This window comes from Anomaloglossus baeobatrachus, chromosome 5, assembly GCF_048569485.1.
Source record: "Anomaloglossus baeobatrachus isolate aAnoBae1 chromosome 5, aAnoBae1.hap1, whole genome shotgun sequence".
Lineage (NCBI taxonomy): Eukaryota > Metazoa > Chordata > Amphibia > Anura > Aromobatidae > Anomaloglossus > Anomaloglossus baeobatrachus.
This window is the reverse complement of record NC_134357.1, coordinates 521,968,068-521,977,304: the sequence shown is the minus strand read 5'-3', so window position 1 is coordinate 521,977,304 and position 9,237 is coordinate 521,968,068. Positions and strand designations below refer to the sequence as shown.

Here is a 9,237-nt window from a genome sequence, read left to right as displayed (position 1 = left end):
GGGGAGAGAAACATCTCAGCTGCTCCCTGCCATCGCTCCCGGGATCCCCGCACAGAGCAGCGGTGGTGCCCCAACCTCACCACACACCGTGGGTGGCGTCACAAACCGACATCCCAAACACCACCAAACCACCCCTTTCACTCACGGGCAAGGGGCGCCGCTCGAGTCCCCGGATCCGGCCCACCGCTCGAGCCACCGAGCAGCAGCAGCGCTGGACCCAAGCGTGGTGAGCTCAGCGCACCCCCCGCCCGCGACACAACCACAGGAGTCAAGAACATTCTCAAAGGTGCAGGGAAAGACAGCCACCATCAGCCGTCCGGGGAGAGCACAACAACAACACTGCAGCCAGCTGCGGCACCCGTCCATCCGGCCGTTTTGGTTTACCTACGACTGTCAGTGATTGTCTGAGTGAGTACACCAGTGTTGTCCGGCACCGCGCCGTGCAGTCCCTGCACCCCAGCCATCTGGCCTCCCCGTTACACCATCGGGCCCCGGGATCACCAACCCCTGCCCACGGAGGGGACAACATCTCAGCTGCACCCTATCATCTCTCCCGGTTTCCCCGTTACCAGCAGCGGTGGTGCCATTACACAGCACAACAAATAAACACTTTTTGTCTGCTACTTGGCAAAAACCATGTGCGCTATACTAAATCGAATGCGCTGAATCCAAATCTGAAGTTAGTTTTTTTGTAGCATGTCAGGATATTAAGTTATTCCAATTTTTGTGAAAATTAAAATAAGCAATTAATAAAGATACAGAATCGTTATGTCCCACAGTTTCACAACATGTATTATCATTTTTATTGAAAAAGAAGTATAGGTAAATAAACCAAAAAACTTAAAAATCACTTATAGTAGCTTAAGAAATCGCCTTGAACTCAGCAGAGTGTAGGGCACTGCAGCCCGAATGTGGATGCTGCCCCCTGACTGCTGGCCCCTTCCTGTGAAAATAGGTGATCCCCCTTTAAGAGACCTCTCGACTCTGTCACTCCTCCCATTAAAACGTCATTGGTTCCTCCCTCCGCAGCTTGCTGCACAGGATCAAGGGAGTTTTCCTGGCCACTCTCTCTGAGGACCCGGACCAGTTTGGACTGCCGGTATGATGGACCCGCTCATGGAGGCGGTGAGAGAGCGCATCGGCAGGGAGGGGAGCGGATGGCTCACAGGGCTGTTACCTGTGGGCAGCTTCCTCTCTGCCGAGGTTCAAGCGAGCGGTGCCGGCGAGCGGAGGTCTAAGAGACATACCCGCCCGCCGGCCCGCTTGAGCCCGCCACAGAATTCAAAAAGGAGCGCGAAGAAAAGCTCTTCGCGCTCCCAGCGCTTACCCCCGCCCACCATCCTTAGCTCGGCTGCCGGCGCCATTGTGAGGGACGCTCCAGGGGACAGGGAGTCAGCGCAGGTCCACGGCCCCTCGTTACAAGCAGCAGGCAGCTGCACGGGGTTAAGGGGAGCCGATTTACATCAGATTGCCCTGAGCAGCATTGCTCCAAACGTCCTCCCCTTAGTTGCAATGGGAGGAAACAATACATGCCAGAGTTCCTCTGGTTCTAGCGGTGCTTCTGCTGATATGAGAGCACCGCTTGAGTCGGCACCTCTAGCCCAAAGGGAGGGGGGAAATGGGCCCATAAATATTCCACAGGTGGATGGACAGTTGGTCCTGTGGCCCCCACCTGATCAGACGCCGCCACCATCACAGTTGAGCCAGCCTTTACTTATTGCCCCACTAGGTACTGGTTTAGTCTCACAGCTTAATCCTCCCAGTGTAATTGTACCTCACCAACTGGCTCCCTATGTAAGGGGGGAGGGGGCCAGTTCGCCACTTGGCCTGCAGAATAGCCTCCTACAGATGAGGGCGGGGGTGAGTAGCGGAGGGTATCAGAGCATTTCACGGTCACGTGCTGGGACCCCGGCCACGGCTATTGCGGGTGGTGCGGGCAGCCAACGTGGGCGTGCTTCCTCATCATCATCTGACGAGCAGCGCGCGCGTAGGCGCAGCAGGCGACGTATCAGCAGCCGTCGCCGTGGCAGATCTAGGTCTAGGCGGCGTAGTCGGCGTTCCAGGTCCTCGCGCTGGCGCTCCCCCTCTTCCTCAGACGAATCCTCAGAGAGGTCACGCAGAAGAAGGAGGACACCAACCGCTACAACTGTGCAGCGTGGCGATGTGGGTCCAACATCCGTGGACCAGTTCCAGGATATGGGAAACACAATTTCTTCGACGCACGGTGAGTACCCTTACGTGGGGGTCTGGAGTGGGGTTGGGTCTACCGGGGCTGCGCCTAGGGACCCGGCTCAGGTTCAAAAAGTATTCGTGAACCCCAAATTGTTACAGGTGCCAGAGGGGTCAAAAGTAACCCCTCCTGGCCCGGACCTTTACAAAGGTGGTCTGTTTTGTGGGGTCCCTCCCTTGGGTTCCCACCTTGACGTGCAGGTGAAAGAGTTAATCTGGGCCAACAGTTACGTCGACATCTGGTCATTAATATCGACAGACCAGCATTCGGTTGATCGGGAACGGCGGCCGGGCGAGAAGTTTTATGACCGTAAGCCTAAGGTTGCCAAGACCATAAATAATTGGTTGCAGGCGTTCGCCGTTCTGGGATGTGTTATGGGTCAACGGCACCCGGAAAGGTGCTCAGAATTGTTTATTTACCTGGACAGCATCTACAGCTCGTACAAGGCCCATGGAGGTTCGGCGTGGTGGAAGTACGATGAGGACTTCCGTCGCCGTTTGGACCTTCAGCCCCACCTGGGTTGGGGAGTCAAGGCCACTGACTCTTGGCTCCGCCTGATGATGGCTCAGAGGGTTATACAGCCTTTTCCCGGGGGGGCTGCCGCGCCCGGATCTCACACGGGCGCGGTGGCCATCCGCCGCCCGGGAACATGTTGGTTATTTAACGACGGATTCTGTAAATACCACACCCTGTGCAAGTACAAGCACGAGTGCTCGGTGTGCGGGGGGCCTCACACTGCCTCCAAATGCAACAAGCCCGCTCAAAAAGCCCACGGGGCTAAACCCGGGACTCAGGAAAACCGTGACCCCAGTGAGCGTCACCATGATGGAGCCGTGGCTAAGCAGGTACCCCAATAGACGGGCTGCAGCCCAAATCAGATTCGGTTTTTTCGTTCGGTTTTTTCATACCTTTCCTTTTTTCTAGGCTCCCCTCATCATCCCCCAATTTGAAATCAGCAAGGGAAAACCCGGAAGTCATCCGTTCCAAACTGGTTAAGGAAGTGGCCTTAGGGCGTTTTCAAGGTCCGTTTAAGGCCCCACCTTTCAGTAACCTGCGGGTGTCACCCTTGGGGGTGGTTCCCAAAAAGGAACATGGACAATTCCGGCTCATTCATCACCTGTCCTATCCCAAGGGTAGATCGGTGAATGACGGTATACCTGAGGAAGACTCGTCGGTTCATTATGTGTCTTTCGATAGGGCAGTTGAATTGGTCAGGCTTGCTGGTAGGGGTGCTCTCTTGGCAAAATCCGACATAGAGTCGGCCTTCCGCCTCTTGCCGGTACATCCGGACTGTCATCACCTGCTGGGTGCAATGCTGGACGGTGAGTATTATTTCGACACCTGTCTCCCCATGGGTTGTTCCATTTCTTGCCAGTATTTTGAAATGTTCAGCTCCTTTTTAGAATGGGTTGCCCGCCGGGAGACAGGTTCCGAGGGGATAACTCACTATTTGGATGATTTCTTATTCGTCGGCCCCGCTGCCTCTCCGTTGTGCCAATCCGTATTGGACTGTTTTCAGTCCCTCATGGGACGGTTTGGTGTCCCCCTTTCAAAAGAAAAAACCATTGGCCCTGTCACGGTCTTGTCTTTCCTGGGTATAATCATTGATACCGAAGCTATGGAGTTCAGGCTTCCCCCGGAAAAAATCCGAGGCCTGCTTGACCTTATTTCGGCGGTCATTTCCGTGGGAAAAGTCACCTTGTTCCAAATGCAGTCACTATTGGGTTCACTCAATTTTGCCTGCAAGGTCATGCCCATGGGCAGGATTTTTTCCAGGCGCCTGTCATTGGCTACTTGTGGGGTACGGCTTCCACACCATCGAATTCGTATAACAACATCCCTAAAGAACGACTTGTTTGTGTGGCAAAAATTTTTGAGTACATACAACGGCCGCACTTGCTGTCAAGAGGCGGACCGGACAAACTCGGAGGTAGAACTTTTTTCGGACGCTGCAGGAGCCATTGGATTCGGGGTCATTTTTGGCACGCAGTGGTGTGCCGAAAAATGGCCGGAAACCTGGGTACAGTGGGCGTGGACCGGGAACCTTACCCTGCTTGAACTTTTCCCTATAGCGGTCGCGGTCGAAATTTGGGGGGAGGCGTTGAGGAATAAGCGGATCATTTTTTGGTGCGATAATGCCAGCGTGGTGCATGCCATCAACCACTTGTCCGCCTCTTCCCCCCCAGTCATCAGCCTGATCAGATTTTTAGTTTTAAAATGCTTATCAATAAACGTTTGTTTTAAAGCGAAGCATGTTCCTGGTTGCAAAAATAACATGGCGGACGCCCTGTCGCGTTTTCAATTTCAGAGATTCCGGGATTTGCATCCATCAGCAGAGGTTCAAGGTTTGGTGTGCCCAGCAGGGATGTGGGATGTCCCGCTCAGCTGATCCCGATGATCCATTCCTCAGTGGCCCCGTCGACTTGGAGAGCCTACGGTAAGGCATGGAACGATTGGTGCGAGTCGGTGGGGGAAATTTCTGGTGCGCCTTCGGGCGACACTTTATTACAGCTTACACTGAAGTATTTGGTGTCCCTGCACAACCGGCGGGCATCCGGGGCGGTTACACGTAACCGGCTATCGGGCATAGCGTTTAACTTTAAACTCAGGAACTGGCCAGATGTTACAAAGTCCTTTTTGGTGCACCAAGTTCTGAAGGGCTGGAGGAGAAGTGACATTAGGATTGACCGTAGAAGGCCCATCTCTTTTCATCTGTTGGCTGAATTAATCGATGGGGCAAAGGTTTTATGTAATTCTTCATACGAATTCACTTTGTTTGCAGCGGCTTTTGGAACCGCATTTTTCGGGGCCCTTCGGGTCGGGGAACTTGTACCGAAGGCACGGGGAGACATAGGTGGCTTACAACGGGACGATGTTTTAGTATGTGGCGATGGGTTGCGAGTACGCTTGCGTAAATCTAAGATGGATCAGGAAAGCAGGGGAACATGGTTTCCCCTGTTTTCTATCCCAGGCCCAGTGTGCCCTGGAGCTCTTGTTAGGTCTTTTCTAGCGATCAGAACCGATGGGCCGCAATTTTTTACACATGAGGACGGTTCCCCCCTATTAGCGGGGCAGTTTTTAAATTTTTTGCGGCGCATTCTTACCCATCTTGGCCTGCCAGCGTCTGAATTCGGGACTCATTCTTTCCGTATCGGGGCTGCCACGGAGGCTTCACGGGCAGGTATGCAAGATTCGGAAATCCAGCGGGTTGGAAGATGGCGTTCCAGGTGCTTCATGAGATACATTCGCCCTGAGCTGGTCTTAAACGCAGGCACTGCAGAGCAGGCCTTCGACTTGGATTAGGTGTTGTAACTGGAGCACGCCGGTGTGGTTTGGGAGCTCATGAGTCGTTCTTGCGGTATGTGGTTAGCGGGAGCATTGGAAGGGTGAAGGTACCTGTTCATCTGTTTTTGTCTGTGGTTTGACATTGTTTTCTTTTCAGATACAAGCCGTCCGAGTGTGTGGATCCTAGGTCATTCGTTTGTGTACTGGGCGGCTCGGAGAGCGGACTCCCGACCTGGTGGCCGGTCCTTGGGATTACTTGACACCGACGTTAACTGGAGAGGTATCAGGGGCCTGTCCTGGCCGCAGGTTTTACCAGAAGTGGTCAAGATAGCAAGGATGGTCTCCTCCCCAGTGGTTTTGGTGATACACGCCGGGGGTAACGACCTAGTTTCGTTTCCGTTGGCTGAGTTACTGACCCTTATGCGGTCTGATATGGACAAATTCCCCTGTTTCTTCCCTCAAATGAAGCTGGTTTGGTCCGAGGTGATTCCGCGGCTTGTTTGGCATGGCGCTAAGGAAGGTTTCGCCATGGAACGAACCCGGCGTACGCTGAATCAGCGTATCTCAAAATTTATACGGTTCAAAAACGGGGTGGTCGTCCGCCATCACCAGCTGGAGGGTGATAATACGGCTTACCTGCGGGCGGATGGAGTGCATCTGAATGATAGTGGTCAGGAGTTGTTCTTGGCAGGAATCCGTGAGGGTGTCGTGCAAGCACTCCAGTCCATGGTGGGTGGGGTCGCAGCTCGTTGATTTGCTGCTCCTTGGCGGAAGGGGTCGGAATTAAGGAGAAATGGAGGTGAAACACCCGCACCGGACGGCCGAGTGGCGGTACTTTACCTAAACCCCTGGTATATTTGGCTGGTTTTAACGCCTGTTTTGGAGAGCTGTGACCATAATTTTATCCCAAAAGATGAGAGCATTGTTTTCCTTTGACTCTCCAAAGAAAAAGTTAAATAAAAAGTTTTGTTTTCAAAGAAAATTGTGTCGTGGTGTCTCTTAAAGGGGAGGGGGAGGATTTGTTGGGGTCCTGGCAGTCTGTAGGGCACTGCAGCCCGAATGTGGATGCTGCCCCCTGACTGCTGGCCCCTTCCTGTGAAAATAGGTGATCCCCCTTTAAGAGACCTCTCGACTCTGTCACTCCTCCCATTAAAACGTCATTGGTTCCTCCCTCCGCAGCTTGCTGCACAGGATCAAGGGAGTTTTCCTGGCCACTCTCTCTGAGGACCCGGACCAGTTTCCCGCCCACCCTCCCCTCTTTTTAAGGTTTTTGGTTGAAAGGAGATGTGAGTTTTTTCGGTTGTTTGGTATTATCAAGTCACAGCAGCGGAAGGGGTCGGAATTAAGGAGAAATGGAGGTGAAACACCCGCACCGGACGGCCGAGTGGCGGTACTTTACCTAAACCCCTGGTATATTTGGCTGGTTTTAACGCCTGTTTTGGAGAGCTGTGACCATAATTTTATCCCAAAAGATGAGAGCATTGTTTTCCTTTGACTCTCCAAAGAAAAAGTTAAATAAAAAGTTTTGTTTTCAAAGAAAATTGTGTCGTGGTGTCTCTTAAAGGGGAGGGGGAGGATTTGTTGGGGTCCTGGCAGTCTACTTTTAAAAGTGCTTCAGGCACTTGCTTTTGCGCTTGTGAGTGGTCCTAGTGGCCCGTTGCAAAAACCAGCAGTAATCGCCCATCATGTTGGGGTTAAAGCGACCTGGGTATCTTTTTTCCATAGTAGAAATGTCCTGGTGGAATCTCTCACCATGTTCGTCACTGACATTACCCATATTTGGAGGAAAGAAGTCAAGATGTGAATGTAGGAAATGCATTTTCAATGACATTCGGGCACCATGCATTTCGTATGCTTGAAGCATATTGTCTATTAGTTCAGCATTGTTTTCTGCTCTTTCGTTTCCAAGGAAGTTTTGAACTACTAATATAAATGCATCCCATGCAGTTAGTTCAAGTGGGGTGAGTTCTTTCTTGAAGATTTCATCATGGATTAGTTGGTGGATTTCAGGACCAATAAAGATTCCTGCTTTGAGTTTGGTTTTCAATGCACTAAACTTTTCCTTCAGATACTTAAATCCATTCCCTTGACGATCCATTGCTACTACAAAATTTTTCATTAGTCCTAGTTTAATGTGAAGAGGTGGAAGATAAACTTTAAGTGGATCGACAAGTGATTCGTGTTGAACATTGTGCTTACCAATCTTATGTTCATCTCTATTGGGCCGAATGTGTGTAAGAATATCTTCAACAATGCCTGAATAGGCGTATGGCCTTTTCTAAGTATAACTCAAAATCTGGACGTGCTGTGCAAATTCTGAGTTCATATTTGGAATCAGCATGTTCAAATTAGTAAAGAACACATGTTTTACCCTCAGTAGCAAAAACATTGTTGTGCTGTGTTATCACCACGACCCGTGGGTGGCGTCACGAACAATCTCCCTAAACATACCACCCCTATTTCACTCACGGGTGAGGAGCGCTGCTCGAGTCCCCGGGTCCGGTCCACCGCTCGAGCCACCGAGCAGCAGCAGAAGCCCCAGACCCGAGCGTGGCGAGCACGTCCTCTCCGCCCGCGACACCAGATTCAACAGATCGAATACAGGATCACTGACACCAGGTCAGATAAGATCAAGGAAATGGTCTGTAAGGATGCCCAGAACACTGTAGAGGATGACGAAGACTCTGACGAGGTTGACACAGGAATTAAACTACGTGCCAGATCAAGGATCTTGTGCCAGTCTGCAATCAACAATACAGTCCCAAGCAATTCAAATCCAGGAGTTGTTGGCTGCATTGGGTTCTGAAGCTTCAAGCAATGAGAGAGCTTGTGTTCTGGAATCAGTTTAAGAGTTACTGTTCCTCTACAACCAGCTACTCGAGAAGGACAATCCCACTACCCAGCAGAAGCCCCACCAGAACAAAGGTTTACAAACAGGGCCTGTGAATTGCCCAATTCACAGTACTGATATACATGAGGAATCTTGGACAGATAGGCAAAGATTGTCTATAAGCCAGGTGTCTTCTGGCCCAGCCAATCAATGTCTGCCAAGACAAGCTAGCAGGGCCTGGGAGATGCTATTCCCGGGATAAACCAGCTGTGGAGGAAGTGATATACCCAGTCGGACACCCTACTCCAGCCAACCTTCATCGCTCCATCTAGCCCATCAAGATCATGACATACAGGCCCAGAGACTCCGAGACACTGGGTCTTCCATCACCATGGTCAGCCCAGATATTGTGACTTCAGAACACCATTTTCCAGGCCACCAAGTAACTATCTCCCTAGCTGGTGGCCAGCATTCGGACAGCATTGCTCTGGCACGTGTGCAGTTGGACTGAAATACCTGTACCGGCCTGAGAGGGGCCCGGCCGCTTCCTCCGCTTGCTCGGGCCGAGCCGCTCGAGGTCCGGCCTCGGGTTGTCGGTGGCTCGTGCCCGCCGGTTGCTGTACCGGTACTCCTGCAGACGGCCACCACCGTCTGCCTGCCTGACGTTTACAAGGGGGCCCAGGCTCCTACCCGGGTCCCTGACAGCTGCTCCACTACCACTCACTGTCTACTCAAAACTTATCTGTTTGAACTTCCTGCCCCAGGACAGTAGTCTCCTCGGTGGGCGTGCCTTTCCGCCTGACTCCGCCCACCTGGTGTGCTCTACTCGCCCCGAGGGAGGCATCAGGTCTCCCTTTTGGGTGACATGTGTGTGACCTCACAGGGGATGGGG

At 52.3% G+C, this 9,237-nt stretch overlaps 1 long non-coding RNA gene across 1 annotated transcript; it reads left to right on the top strand.

Moving 5' to 3' along the window:
- Positions 1 to 1,919: 1,919 nt before the first annotated feature.
- Positions 1,920 to 6,765, top strand: LOC142310437 (uncharacterized). The gene is made up of 3 exons (XR_012754154.1): positions 1,920 to 2,224; positions 4,539 to 4,667; positions 5,673 to 6,765. It is a non-coding gene; the product is annotated as an uncharacterized LOC142310437 (long non-coding RNA).
- The last annotated feature ends 2,472 nt before the right edge of the window (positions 6,766 to 9,237 follow it).